Source organism: Nicotiana tabacum, chromosome 20 (assembly GCF_000715075.1).
Source record: "Nicotiana tabacum cultivar K326 chromosome 20, ASM71507v2, whole genome shotgun sequence".
NCBI lineage: Eukaryota > Viridiplantae > Streptophyta > Magnoliopsida > Solanales > Solanaceae > Nicotiana > Nicotiana tabacum.
Genome location: NC_134099.1, coordinates 85564930 through 85581751, shown reverse-complemented (window position 1 = coordinate 85581751; position 16822 = coordinate 85564930).

The window sequence follows — 16822 nt, the reverse complement described above, 5'->3', positions numbered from 1 at the left end:
TTCATTAGCAATTCTTTTCTCCTCAAAGAAAAAATGATAAAAATTTCTAAAATCTATACTATATTAAAAGTACGAAGACCTATAGTGAAATATCGTTTACCTTTTTTATCCTTCGTTAATGTACTTTATAATGAATAAAATAATAAATACAAATAAATTACCTTTTTGCAAAACAAAAAAAAAACGTAGCATAAATGAAATAATTAACAAGAAGAGAAGAAGTAAGAAATTCCTTCTTTTATTAGTATCCTTAATCCTTAATACTAACAAAGAGTGAAGCGTCAAAAAATTTCGTAGGTTAAAAAGAAAAAAGAATAAGATAATACTAGGAGACTCATTATTTAATATCCTATTAAAGAGACCAATTTACTGTAGTTAAAAAAGGAAAAAATATTTTGAGGTAAACAATCTAACTTATCACAAACAACTTCAAGATTTTTGTAGTTACAAATGTTCTTGTAGTTTTCTGTATTATCAATTCAAGTCCGTAATTACAAGCCAAGTTGAATGATATTTTTGTAGTTTTTTATAAGTATTATTGTCACGACCCAAATTTCCCTCTGTAGGATGTCGTGATGGCATATAGTCTTAGGAACTAGATAAGCCTAATATTTATCGAAATAAAAACAATAATAAATAACCATTGACAAATGCAAAGAAGAAATCTCGATACAAAGTTTATAATCCTAAAATCGGTAGTACAAGTCATAAGTTCTACAGAGTTTGCTAAAAATCTCTAAATACAACTATTTCGAAATAAGGATAAACGGCGTAAAAAACATCAGGAGGTGACTCCGAAGCCTGCGAACGCAACAAGTTTACCTTGAGTCTCCACAGCAAAAATTCGTACAGCTAGCTAACAATCGACTGACTTCGAAATACCTGGATCTGCACAAAAATTATGCAAAAGCGTAGTATAAGTACACCATAGCAGTACCCAGTAAGTATCAAGACTAACCTCAGTGGAGTAGTGACGAGGGACAGTCAAGACACCTACTAGACTAGGTAACCTGGACAAGTATAAGTGTAGAACTAACAGAGTACGATATCTCTACAAAGACTATGCATAATGACAACAATATACGGTATTTGCAGTAAGAAAATGGAAGCAACAATTAGCAGCGGAACACAACAAGCAATAACACAGTAGTGTAAGCTAAACACAGTTCAAATCCGGGGAACACAGATAAAGGTAAGGCCATTAGCAACTCAACAAGAACGACCGCTTTCACACAAGTTTTAGGCAATAATCTCCACGAGGTACCGAACCTCAAAATATTCACAATTCACGGGTCCCAATTCATGAACTTTAAATACTTGGCATTTTGTGCCCTCATTACAACCGGTTACTGCACGGATGACGCACGTGCCAATAGAACCATTCTCACATAGGAGGTAGTAGACGAGGGTGTGTAGAATGATCAATAACATCAGGATCCATCTCTTATATCGATAGGAGTGATATGCTTGTGCAAGTGGTCTAACGCAGTTCATGCCAACTAGTAAGTGTAGAGAAAATGAACCACATGTAAGAATGTTCCCCACAGTTTTTCACAAGATAAAGCTCACACAGGTAGGTACGTCACTACACAAATATCAACAACAAGAATGCTCTCAGGACATCACAAGTCATCACAATTCAATCCCTGACATAGCCCACTTTATCTCGCCACGTGCACAATAATAAATTAAATGCCCACCTTTTCTCGCCCCACGTGCATAATAATGTTCTCACCTTGTCTCTACACATGCACGAACACACAGATATAGCCCGCCTTGTCAAGCCACATGTGCATAATCAACAGTAACAATAGCACGACAGAAACCTCGTGCAAACACCCAAACAAAATATCCCAACAACATCACGTTTCCAAAAATACAACAACACAATAGAATGGCCTTTGCCACATGTGCCCATATTCCACGACATTTCCACTAAACAATCTCAATACCACAACTGCGCATAGCCCTCGGCTCAACAAACTGAGTACAACAACAACAACAACAACAACAACAACAACAACAACAACAACAACAACAACAACAACAACAACAACAACAACAACAACAACAACAACAACAACAACAACAACAACAACAAAAACAACAACAATAACAACAACAACAACAACAACAATACATGAGAATACGGCAAGTAAATCAACTCAAAAGCTTTAGAGCGCAAAGAAACACTAGAACGGGCTCACAAGGAATAAACACAATAGAGAATACTAGTCACAATAAGAACAACACAACAAGGAAGAATTTATATGTAACAATAACTTCACAAAGTATAATTCAACAACAAGGGAGACAACATGAGTCATTAATTCCAAATAAGAATGAGGCAACTATGATAAAGGATAACTAACTTCTTTTAGATTTGAGAAAATTATGGAAACAATACAACAACTTAATTAAGGATAAGCGATGGAAAATATAGCATGGTAATTGAATAGGCAACAACTTCAGTTAAGGCACACGAGAGTCAAATAGGCAATAAGGGTGGAACAAGAAGCAATTAATTCCAATTAAAATACGTAGATGTGAAACTAGTAAACGGGGAACTTAACATAACAAAACAACTTCATATCTAATGAACATAAGAACCTAAAAGCCCTAGAAGGTCAACTTTCCAAAAATAAGCCCGAACACGTACTTGTCACCTCGCGTACACGGGCTTCACATGACACAATTAGCATAAAAGACTCAAATCTTAAGGGGTAGTTCCCCCACACGAAGTTAGGCATGATACTTACCTCAAAGAATATAGATTGTTACTCTAAAATGAACTTCTCGAGTGAAATAACCTCCGGACGGCTCAAATCTAGCCAAAATAACTTCAAAGAATAAATAAAACTCATAAGAAACTATTCTGGATAATAAAGCTTCATTCTTTATCAAAAACTAAAAATCAACCTCAAAAGTCGACTCCCTGGCCCGTACCTTGGAACCTGACAAATTTCACAAAACCTGAACACTCATTCCGATATGAGTTCAACTATACCAAAATTATCAAATTTCGATACTAATTCGTCTCTCAAAATCATCATTTTATATTTTGAAAGTTTTCTTCAAAATTCCTATTTTTCCACAACTCAAAATACTAATTAAATGATAAAAATAAAGATAGAATCGGGAAATATAATAAATTCTAAGCGAAGAACACTTACCCAATTGATTTCCTTGAAAAATCCACAAGGAATCGCTCAAAACCGAGCTCTAGAACTCTAAAAATGATAAAAATGGCTAACCCTCAGAATAGAGTACTTTATATTCTGCCCAGTGATCAATGCATCACAATCGCGAAGAAGAAAAATGAAGGCTGCCCAAAATGACCCTACGCGAAAGCGAACAAGGAGATGTGAACGCGGTGAATAAAGTCATCACCCTACGCGAACACACAAAAAGGCACGCGAATGCGATGAGCAATGATTACCGGCACCTAGCTCTACTACGCGAACGCGGAGAGGCAGCAGCAAACACGGAGAAGGGAAGTGCACAATTACGCGATCGTGGAAAGTCATGCGCGAATGCGAAGAACAAATGTTTCATCCTCCAAAATTCCACTACATAAACGGGGAGGAATTGACGCGAATGCGATTAAGGAAATCAGGTACCATCAAAACAACCGTCCAAAATACAAGGAAATGGTCTATAGCCCATCTGAAACACACCCGAGGCCCTCGGAACCCCGTGTAAATATACCAATAAGTTTCGTAACCTTACACGGACTTGCTTGAGGTTCCAAATTACATCAAACAATGTTGAAACTATGAATCGCACCATGAATCGAACTTATGAACTTTCAAATCCTTCAACTTCCAAAACTCGCGCCGGAACCTATCAAATCAAACCGGAATGAAATCGAATTTTACAGGCAAGTCTCAAATGACATAACGGAGTTGTTCCAACTCTCGGAATTGTATTCCGACCTCGATATTCCAAACTTCAACTTTTCAACTTTCGCCGAAAATGCTTCAAATTACCCTATGGACCTCCAAATCCAAATCCGGATGCGCGCCTAAGTCCAAAATTACCATACGAAACTATTGGAACCATCAAAACCCTATTCTGAAGTCATTTACATAAAAGTCAAATTCCAGTCAACTCTTACCACTTAAGCTTCCAAAACTAGAATCTTTCTTCCAAATTGACTCCGGTAATTGAACTCGGCCACGCACGCAAGTCATAACACATAATACGAAGCTGCTCAAGACTTTATGCCGCGGAACGGGACGTTACTTCTCTAAACGATCGGCCGGGTCGTTACAACTATATCTATATTTAAATATATTACATGAGAAATATCAGTGTTTAGCATGTTTATTTTTGTAAACATGCAATTTATTATTTTGCAAAATAATTCCAATGAAGAAAAAATTATATAAAATTAGAAACATAAGACTTAAATATTTAATAATTAAAAATCAATCGTATATAAAGATATAACAAGGTACAATTGATAGAGTGCACGACTCAAAACTACAGAAAAGATGAAATTGGCCTCATTATTAGAGATGCTAGGAATATGGATGTCACTAAGAATTTATAATCTTGGAATAGGATGTAATACGTCATCCAAATAGGATGTGAGTAATACTTGCTATGGATCTAAAATACGTCATCCAAATCTGTTCCTTAATGCTATATAATCGATTTTTCCAACTGAATATAAGACTTTAATCTCCTTAATAATGTTCAGCACCCCTTATCTCGCCAACATAGAGCCTGTTTGGCCAAATCCTCAAAATTTATTTCTTTTTCTTTGGTTATTTTATAATTCTCATAGTACTTTTTATTGATTAAAAATAGATAATTTATATTTTACTTGTGAAAAAAATAAAATAAAATGCTTTATCAGTTAATTAACTTTGTTTATTTTCTAAAATAAGCTTAATAGTATATACTTTTCAATTAGATTTCAGAAAAAACCTCTTAAATCTTTCAGAGTTTATATGTTCTAAGTAAAAAAAAAAAGCGTGGTAACTTGTGAAATTGCAGTAATAAAATTATAAAAGCTGGAACAAAACTTAAGGTGAATATATTAACTAAGATGATTGAGGACTTCTATTATCACTGTTTTTTTATTTGTGGAGTTAGCTAAATATGAGGGGTTTTAGACCTAAATGGCTTTTCACAATGTTAAAATTAAGAAAATGTCTTTTTAGATCTCTTATGTGTAAAAGATAGATCTCTTATGTGTAAAAGCAAATCTTCCATGTGTAAAAAAGGAGATGAGGTCATAAAACTAAAAACAAGTTTGTAATGGACCACAAAATCATTTGACCCCTAAATATGATCGATAACCATCATTTTAGGAACTCACATGTTTTTTTAAATTTTATTTTATAACTCAAACGTAATTTGTTAATTCAGTATTTATGTATTTTTTTCAAAAATATATATTTATTAGGACAGGGTACACGCGCAATGCGCGTCTCCTGGGATTAATAAACAAAAATGTATCAAACTATTTTCCTATTCCGGCTCTCGTAAAAAGAATTTCAAGAAGTAAAAGACTGCACAATTTAATATATTAAACATGAAATCACCTAATATATATAGAGAGAGTGGGGTGGGGTGGGGTGGGGGGTTTCTTTTGACATATTTCACATGGAGATTTCTTTAAACTGCCCGCCATTGATTTGGTCACGTGAACTATTAGACTCTAGCAAAAAGGAAAAAAACTATTACCTTCGTTATTTCAATTTATATGATACCCATTCTATTTTGGGACACTTTAAAATATTTGGTATTTAAATAGGGAATTGGCCATAAAAGTTACACGATCAATATTTTTGTTAAGCACGTGCAACTAATAGGTGTGTTAGGCATACTATGGAAATGTTGAGTTTGCAAAATAATTTTTATGATAAAAAAGTGTGTCACGTGAATTTGGTTCATAATTCTAAGGTACACTATGTATTCTGCTTCTAAATGATTGAAGAAAGAAACACAAAATATATTTGTATTCATAAAAGAATTATCCTATGAAATAAAAAGTATATTTTCTGAATAATAAATAGGCAACAAACTTCTTAACTACGTACATAGTATGAGTTTCATTAGGTAAAGCTCTACTTGTTTGCCGTTTAAAAGAACTCTTAACCATACTGTTCCCTCCATTTCAATTTAGACAACACACCTTCCTTATTAGTTTGTTTAAAAAAACAATGACACATTTTTTTATTTGAAATTAATTCAAATTTAAATTTTTTATTTTACTCATTTTATCCTTTTGATAGGTTAAGTACTTTGGTCATAAGTATTTTGCTTTATGTTTTGATGATCTAACAAACTTATTATCCAGAACCAGATAAAGAACATGTTACACATTTACAAGATCGTAAGATCACAAGGTTCCAGGTTAGGATCCAGCCTGCGTTATGATTTAACTTTTAAGAGTGGAAGGAACAGCGAACGGAGCAGGTCCCTACCAGTTCTCGAGGAGACCGTGCGGAGTCAACTCTCTAGCTGGAAAGTTGCTGCCTGCACACGCTACAGTGCAGAAACAATGCTGCAGTCAACTTTTCAGGAAAGACTTTTAACGGACCTTGCTTACATCATTGTAAGTGATATCACATATGTATATATACAATCAAGTGAGGTAAACACATTCACTTGAACACTTAGAGATTTTACTCAAGCTCACTCACGTGACCATCCAGCAAGCAAGTTTCAAGTGCTTCAAGAACAAAGAACAAAGTAACTACGGACCAGTTCCCACATCGAGTCATTGTATGTCCTTAGTTGAGTTGTAACTTTGTAATAGTTCTTCAATTGTAATTCCTATTTAGCTTGTTTAGAAGCATTCTGTAGGAAATCCTTGTAAACCTTAAACCTGTATGTTTAAGTCTTGGCTAGAGTTAGTCAAGTTGCAAAATTTTTGTAATATAGTTATTACAAAGTTGCTTGTATTATAGTTATTACAAGTTAGTAAGGGATTAAGAGTTTAATTCCTAGGTTGTATAGGTTGTAATCTGAAAGTTGCTCAGTAGTGAAGTTGAAATCCTACAAGGGTAGGTCGTGGTTTTTAATCCCGTTGAGCTGGAAATTTTCCACGTAAAATTCCTCCTGTTGTTTACTTACTGCAGTGTGCATGTGTACTGTTGAATCTGATAGAGAACCTGGTTCTCTATAGAGTTTGGGGGACCCTTATATTCTATAAATTGGTATCAGAGCAGATTCTTTCAATCAGGTTAACACCTAGAAAGGATCCTCGTGGCTGCTCCTCCAAACTTCGAAGAAAGCTAGTCTACTTACAGACCTCCAAGGTTCAACGGGTAATATTATGGATGGTGGAAAACAAGGATGCACGACTTCATCATGGCTGAAGATTCTGAGCTATGAGATGTTATATGTGGCGAACCATTTGTCCCTACCAAGAACCTTGGCGAATCAGGTGTAGTCATCCCCAAGACCAAGAAGGAATTTAATGACGCTGAGAGAAAAGCCATAGAAAAAAAATTCGTGCTAAGAAAATTCTTGTTTGTGGCATTGTTCCTGATGAATACAACAGAATATCAGCATGTCAATCAGCAAAAAAGATCTAGGAGGCTCTTCAGACAGCTCATGAGGGAACAACTCAGGTGAAGCAATCCAAGATTGATATGCTCACAACTGAATATGAGCTCTTCAGAATGAAAGATGATGAATCCATCCAAGATATGCACACTCGATTCACCTCCATCATCAATGAGCTTCACTTTCTTAGTGAAAGTATTCCGAGAAACAAGCTTGTCAGAAAAATCCTTAGTATACTGCCCAGTTCTTAGGAAAGCAAAGTTAACGCCATTACAGAGGCTAAGGACTTGCAGACGCTGACCAAGGATGAACTTGTTGGAAACTTGAAAACTTATGAGATGAATAAGAAGAAGGACAATAAAACAAAATAACCCAAGAGGGAAAAGAACCTGGTCCTCAATAGGGACAGCAATGACTCAAGTGGTGAAGACGGGGGCATGGCTTACTTGACAAGAAGATTTCAGAAGATGGTTGGCAGGAATGGAGGCATTCCAAAAAGGGGAAGTTCTAGCAAGCCATGAAATTATGACCTCTATCATAAATGTGGCAAGCCAGAACACTTCATCAAGGATTGTTCCCTCCTAAAGCAAGAAAAATACAATAACAACCTTGATAAAGCAACCAAGAGGAACCAGGTTCCTGACAAACGCTTCAAGAGGAAGAATGATGCTGGCAATATTGTAAAGCAAGCTCTTGCTGCATGAGGAGACTCCTCCAGTGAATCTAAAGAAGAAAATGATCATGGTGGTAGTTCAATGATGGCAGTGGAAAATGAAACAATTGAGTATTATTCAATCTTTGCTCTAATGGCTCAATCTGATGACGATGAAGATGACGACGACGATGAGGTAAACTTTCTGGATGTTCAGAGAAATCTGAAATCTTACTCTCCTAAAAAGCTCGTGTCATTAGCAAATGTGTTAATTGATGCGTACCATAGTCTTATCAATGATAAAAATACATTAACTATGGAACTAGGGGAAGCTGAGATGACTTAGTAGTAGTTGTAGCCGATTTGGAAGAAACAATAGAGAACCTGAAAAAAGAAAAGAATGCCTTAGAAGAGAAAATTGCTTGTATAGAACATGAAAGAGATGATCTAATGGTTGTTGTGGTGAACTTAAAAGAAACCATTGAGTGTTCAAGTAAAGAAAAAGAAACCTTGACTGAGAGAGTTGCTATCATTGAGCAAGAAAGAGATGACCTAGTAGTGGTGGTAGTATACTTGAAAGAAACAATTGAGGAATTTAAAATGGTAAATAGGCATGGAAACACTGAAAAAGGAAAGGAAGTTGCAAGTGAGTCACACATTAAGCTTGAAAACGAGTTGAATTTGGTGAAGACTAGTATGTGTGTTGTGCTTGAGAAAAACAAACAGCTTTAGGAAGAACTAGGGAAGGTAAAGAGTAACCTTGAAAAATCGCTTAAGTAGACCTGGTCCTATTATGGTATCACTGCCATATACACTAACAACAGGGGAAACAGGAAGGGGATTGAGTTTCAAAGAGAAAAGATTCCCTACAACCCCCAGAGCAAGTACATTACTGTAACCAACAACTAGCTATATACCCACTGTGGTAACAATAGGCACCTCAAGGAAAACTACATGGCCAGGGTTTAGTCTCATCAGAAAAATAAAGTTTTTGCTGAGATAGTAACTACTGCTAGAGGACCTAGTCCGTCAAATAGGAAACACATTTTTCCTACTTGGACTAAGATAATACTCATTCATCCTTTCTCCCTTAACAAGGGATCCAAACGAGTCTAACCCTTGATTTCCTTGTGTAGGGAGCAGTGAAGATGAGCAGCTAACAATGACATATGGACAGTAGCTGCTCAAAGCATATGACTGAAAATACGATCAAATTCCTTAACTAAAAAGCCCTGCAAGGAGAGAGTGTACCCTTTTGAAAATAGCTAAAAGGGGTACGATTTTGGAGTTGGAAGATATGTGCCAAGGGAAACAAAGTGGAATTCTTGTCCAGGATATGCACAATCTCAAATCATGTGACTGGTGAGGTGATGTTGTTGCCAAAAGATACAATAATACTTATGGAGCTATGCTTGATCCTCTGTAGAGCGGTGATATAAGTTAGATGAGAGTTGTTGAAAACAATGCTGAACTATGGGATAGAAGGACGTGATATGCAAATACTTCATCACTGAATAAACTGGCCCTCAAGGACCTGGTTTGTGATCTAACCAAGTTGAGTATCAAGGAACACAAAGTGTGCAATGCCTGCGCAAAAGGAAAGTATATCAGATCTCCATTTAAGCAAAAAACAAAAGGGGGCAGTCAGCACCTCAAGGCCACTTGATCTTCCTCATATGGATCTATGTGGAGCAGTGAGAGAGCCTAACAGGAAATAAGGAAGAAGTATTCAACCTCTCAGCTCCAAGAACACCACAGAAATGGAGTTGTGGAAAAGAAAAACAGGACACTTGAAGATTGGGATCGGTCAATATTATTTGATACAGGGATGCCAATTGCAAACATCTTGACCAAAGTCGCTAACTCAATTGAGGATATCTGGGTATAGTTGTTATGCTCTCAACAATAGGAAGGATTAACTTTGAAAATATGATGCTAAAAGAGATGGAGGAATCCCCCTGATGTACTCGTCTCGAGAAAGAACATAAATACTGATCAATGTGTAGAACGCTCATTGATTCCAGCAAGGAACCTGGACCCATGACTACAACAACAGAAACTGAAAATCGAGCTGTCAAAAAGGGTTTGACATGGAAGTATCACAAGTCAGCATCACTCCCATTGCCACAGCTACACTCCTAGACATGGATGAACTTGGTTCTCCTCTAAATCAAACCATACATAGAGACATCACTCTTGTATCTCACTGCAAGTAGACCAAATATCATGCTCAGAGTTGGGTTCTGTACAAGGTTTCAGTCAAATCCAAAGGATTCTCATCTGAAGGCTAGTGTAAGAATTTTGAGATATCTTAGAGGAACACAGGACCTGGTTCTCTACTATCCTTCAAGTAATGGATAGGAAAAGCTCGCCTGAAATGGAACATTCTCTGGGTTCTTGTCTTGTATCATGAGGCTCACGGAAGCAAAATTCAAGGGCACTCTCAACAAATGAAGCAAAATATGTATCATTCTCCTCCTGCTATGTTCAAATGTTGTGAACCAAGTAGCATATTAGAAGACCTTGAGTCTAACTTAAGAGGGTCAAATACATTGATTGTTGAAGATCAAGTTGCTGACATCTTCACCAAAACCCTGAGAAGAAAACATTCTGTGAAGAATTACCTTGCACTGGTGATGATAAAACCCAACTAAGAACCTGGTTCCTCATGATTGGTTATGAAAGTCATAGTCAGGTAAAAGTTAGCTAAAGTGTTTTCTGGCTAAGTCTAACTCACCTCTATACCATTACAGGTAGACACGTGATAATTATGGATTCTAGCCTATCTTATGCTCTCTTTTGCTTAGGTTTTGGATCAAAAATGTGTAAAAGTATTCCCGAAAACTGACTTATTGAGCTTGTCTACAGGTTTGGTCAAAATGATGCAAGAAAGTCATAACCAAATTATGAAGGAGTTAAATTTGCACAAGTTCAAAGTTGAGATAAAAGCGCTGACCGTGAAGGAAAAGCGCGGCCGTGGAAGGTCCACCGCTGAAGCGGCCACAATTCCATGGTCCGCGGAATTGAGATTCAGAGAAGGTGTTTTGGGTGCAACAGAGACTGCTGACCGCGATAAAAAAGTGCGGATGCGGAATACCTAACGTGGCCGCGGTGGTATTTCCGTTGAGAGCGTCGATCAAAGTTCAGAGACCTTGCAAATTAAGCCTGACTGAGGAGCGCAGTCCGCGTCCAAATTGCGTGGTCGTAGTTGATGCTAACACTGAGGCGGTAACTTTTACGCTCCTCGCAAAATCAAGTTCAGACCAAGCACAAAAGAGAAGAAACGCAGTCCGCACCTGCTTTTGCGCGGCCGCGAAAGTCCATGCGTTAAGGCGACCAGTATTTTACTGACATCGGAACCGCCGTATAGGTATTTTTGTCCAATAATTTTATTTGTGTATAAATAGATCTTTTTCACATTTCTAGGTTATCTTTTGTATCAGGGAGCTCGTGAACAATTGGAGTGCGTTCAAGAGATTGATAGCCCCAATTAAAGGGTTAAACCTAGAGATAGTAATACCCGACTTGAGCCAATTTTACTTGCATTGTTTGAACACCCACTTAGGCTTGAGAAAGCCAATTAGGGCAAAGTCACTCAAACTACCGAGAGGTATAGAGTGAGTAATTATGTGTAAAGGTTATATCACGATCCCAAAATATAACAAGCTTGTCCTAAATTCTAGACCTCATTAGATACTCGTCTAGGTGTAGGTCACTTCCCTAGTGCTTTTTATCAATTGAGAAAACTCTTACAAAAACATTGTACTTAGATTATTTTCAGCAATCAATAGCATTAAAAGTAGCATAGAAACAAATCCGCGCATGGTTAGAAGTGCAATTAAAAGCAACACACGTAGCTAGATTAGATAGAAACCCAACTCCCAACCAATATTAACTCCCTGTGGAAATTGATCTTGACCTTTCGGGTAAAAGCTGCATCGACCACTCCTCGCCATTATATAGTGGTGCAAGGTTGGAGTCGATCACTTTTTGGTGATATTGCCGAGGAGTTAAACGGTTTTGGCTATCTATCTAACTAGTTGTGTGTCTTGTTTTTCTTTCCTTTTGTTTTACTAACTTGTGTTTTTTTGTTCTATCATACACAATTTAAAATGGAAAAAACAATGCCACATCATCATCAGTATGACAGTCTCTTTAAGTTGTGTCTTTTCATCTAAAGCATCACACCCTTTTCTGAACTATACAACTCCCTAAGCAAAAGGTTGTCGCCATTTCAGAACCGGTCCCTCATCATAAATAAATCAACGTCACAACCCTTCTCTTCCAAATTCAAAAACTCCTCTTTGTCTTCTCTCTTCTCAAATCCACAACCCTTCGAGCATAATCTCACCATATTTGAAAATCAAGTAACCTCCAGTGTGCCTGACAACACTGTCAACACCAGTCAACATTCCAGCGGTGAACTCCTCCCCCAATACAATCACTAGTCCAAATCCTAAAGCAGAGTCTCCTCCACACTCCACTCCCTCTCCTACCCACTCCGATTTTGTTCCTCATCTAAGCAAGGTTGAAAATATGTGTCTTCCTCAAGTCTCACTGATCAACCAGACTGAACAGGGTAAACAAGGCAAATAAGGGAACCTTATTCAGGAAATATCAACTCTCTCTATGGTTGGGGACTCAAGTGAAAATCTAGTCATTACCTATGAGAAGACTGAGACGACCATGACAGGCCATGATTCTACAGGTATCACACCTCCTTCTACTTAAATTTTCATTAATTCACAAGAAAGAGAGTAGATAGAAAATATGTTTTCCATTGCTTTAAAAAGGTTGTTGTAGAGGAAGGTGTAGGAGTGTCTGAGCTTCTGGGGGAAGAACCTTCGTCCATAGAAGACTAGGGAGCACTTATTCTCTTTGAAAAATCGACTCAAGATGACACTACTGGGGTCCCAAGTGATGAACCTGATCCCTCCGTGGAGGATCCAGGTCAGAGGTCATTTCACCAGGCCAGTGTTGATCCTGCGGCCAGTGTTGATCCTGCTCCTTCTCCCCACTTCTATGTTGAGCCTCTAAATATGGTGGTTCCTGAGACAAATTCTAACAGTGAAGAAGACGCATATGATTTGGCATATGCTAGCTTTATCAGGGCTAGAAGTAAGCCAGTTGCAGCTCTAGAGTCAATCCCTAAGTGGTCCATTACTCGGTTACAACAAAAGAAGGCTCTGGAGTCTGCTCTCAAGAAAAGTAAAAGGAGCAAGAGAAAGAGAAGGCTGGTAATGGATGGAAAAGTTATGCATGAGAAAGTCGTCCCTGTGGTAAATATGGATGAGAAAGCTGAAGAGGAACCTAGTTCCTTAATCCACAAGTTCTCGAAGCAAAAGCACTCTCACTCTCAATTTATGAGGCACACTTCTACAAATGCTGAAGGTCCTTCCAAGAGTGCTAATGTTGCTTCCAGTGAAAAGTTGGTGAAAAATTCTGGTGACAAAACAATGACAGAAAGTGGTGACAAGTCTGATGATGAAGAAATGGAAAAATCTGGTGAATATATGCAGAAAAGGTCAGTGGAGAAGGGAAAGTCTGTTCGCAAGTTAGTAAAAAGAAAAATGGATGATGATGAGGAACCTGGTTCCATCAAGAAAGAAAAAGTTAGTGAGTCTCTGAGTTCTGAGAAAAGGAAGTTGAGAAATCAGAAAGTACTGTGGGGCCGCACATTTGCCTCTGACATTCTAGAACTTGTTGGGATGACACAATTAGTGAACATTTGTGATTCTCAACAATGGACCAATTTGTTTACAAATGAGATTCCCAAAGTATATGAAGGGAGGTACGGAGTTTCTATACCAGCCTCTTCACAGTAGAGGGTAATCAAATCTGTGTGTTGATAAATGGGGTTGACATAGTAATGGACTCTGCCTTATTGGGATCAATTCTGGGTGTTCCTTTCGAAAGACTATCGTCTGCTCAGGGTGCTTGCACATCAAACTTCAGAAATGTCATTGTCAAGGATAAGGCAATACAACATGGGGAACAGGTGCATAAGAATGCACTCCTTCCAATATATCAGTTGCTTTTTTAGATGATTAACAAAGTATTGCTTCCCCATGCTGAGAGAAGATCTGTTGCATCCAAAGCTGACATGTTCCTTTATGGAAGCCTAGGATAATTTTACCTTCATCAATTTTCCTGCCATAATGATTGAGCATATGCAGAAGGTAGAAAACCTTAAGGATGGGAATCCTGGACTACCTTATGGTTTTCTTCTTACAAAAGTCTTTGAGTTCTTCAAAGTACCTCTGGGATAGGCCAAAGTGGGCACTAAAAATCAATCCTTTTCAAAAAATACTCTTGAGGAGTGTGAGTGCATTGACAAGGTCGGAAGAGTTGGAAGCACTTCCACTATCTCTCAACTGATAAATGCTCAGAACAGTGCCATAGAGGAGATCATGAAGTTGAAGGCTAGAATTGCAATTCTTGAGAGTCAGCTCAGTTAGTTATAAGAGGCACCTGGTTCTAGTAGTTCTCATAGCTCAGAAGTTGCATGCCTAACAAAGGAGAATGATGAACGCAGGAAACAGGCGGAGGACCTGAAAGAAAAACTGCTCAATAAGCAAATGTCCGCGAATGCTCCCACGGATCTTGTTCTATAAACCCTTGTTGCCTCTTCCAAGCCCCCTTCCTCAAGTGTCCCCTAAAGAATGTCCCCTCAGTGTCCAGTTTCCAGTTTCTATCTTCTTAGTTGTTTTTGGCAATATTTTTCTTGTTTCTGGTAATTATTTTTGTTTGTTTTAAACAATAGATGATAACAATGATTCTGCTCCAGCTTGTAAAAGTTCAAATTTGGTTAATGCAAGTGTTTTCCTTTTAGTTGTCTATGCTGCTGCTCTTTTGTCTTTGTTTTCTATCATGTTGTATGTACACAAGTGACATGCAGTTAACTACGCTAGACTTCTTTATGCTTCTTACTTGTTCTGTGCTTTTTATGATGCTAAAAGGGGGAAGATTAATTGAATAATAAAGAGCATAAATGAATAATAATCTAAAGGGGGAGAAATACAAATTCAGGGGGAACTCACAGAGGTTCAGGTACTGATTAAGGGGGAATGCAGAGTTTTAGGGGGGAATTTAAGGTCTTTCTGGTTCACAGTTTGGTTCTATGTGGTTCTTTATGGGTTTTTCAATTATGCGTTTGTCATCATAAAAAGGGGGAAATTGATAGGGTACAAGTACTTTGGTCATAAGTACTTTGCTTTATGTTTTGATGATCTAACAAACTTACTATCCAGAACCAGATAAGGAACTTGTTATACATTTACAAGACCTTAAGATCACAAGGTTCCAGGTTGGGATCTAGTTTGCGTTATGATTCAACTCTTTAGAGTGGAAGGAACAGCTGACGGAACAGGTCCCTACCAGTTCCCAAGGAGACTGTGCGAAGTCAACTCTCAAGCTGGAAAGTTGCTGCCTGCACACGCTACAGTGCAATAGCAGTGATGCAGTCAACTTTCCAGGGAAAACTTTTTACCTACCTTACTTACATTATTGTAAGTGATGTCACACATGTATATATACAATCAAGGAAGGTAAAAAATATTCACCTGAACACTTAGAGATTTTACTCAAGCTCACTCACGTGACCATCCAGCAAGCAAGTTTCAAGTGCTTCAAGAATAAATAACAAAGCAACTACGGACCAGTTCCCACATCGAGTTACTGTATGTTCTTTGTTGAGTTGTAAATTTGTAATAGTTCTTTAATTGTAATTCCTATCTAGCTTGTTTAGAAGCATTCTATAGGAAACCATTTGTAAACCTTAAACCAGTGTGTTTGAGTCTTGGCTAGAGTTAGTCAAGTTGTAAAGTCTTTGTAATAGAGTTATTACAAAGTGGCTTGTAATAGAGTATTATAAGTTAGTGAGGGATTAAGAGGTTAATTCCTAGGTTGCATAGGTTGTAATCTGAAAGTTGCTTAGTAGTGAAGTTGAAATCCTATAAGGGTAGGTCGTGGTTTTTAGTCCCGTTGAGCTGGGAATTTTCCACGTAAAATTCCTCTTGGCATTTAATTACTGCTGTGTGTGTGTATTGTTGGACCTGATAGAGAACCTGGTTCTCTGTAGTGCTTGGTGGACCCTTATATTCTATCACCTTTAATGAGAACTTTTATAATCACACAAATGTCATGGCCCCCAAAGCTTTTACCTTTTAAGCTTTTAAGTAGGCGTTTGGACATGAATTCTAATTTTTTTTTCTTTCAAATTTTGGAATTTCACTCAAATTTGAATTGAAGATGAAGTTGTGTTTGATTATAATTTTTGCAACATATTTGGATGTCTTTTAAAAAAAAATCATGAAACATGATTTATACCCCAGAACTTATAAAAAAATATCAAAACCACCCCAATTTAATTATCCTACTTGAAATAAACAATCAAAATGTTATTGTTTAACTATTATCATATTCTACTTTACTGCAATACACAGAAGATGCAAATCAATATCATAGTTTCTAATTCTACTAACACACAGAGAAGGTACAAAAGCAGGCATAGCCACATATTTCTCATAACTATATAATCAAACTTCTAGTAGGCAGAGTTCAAGTATCAACTATGACTGATGTTCCACCATCAGTCGCCAAAGATGTATCTGCCAAAGATGAAAAACTGATGGAGTCATTTTA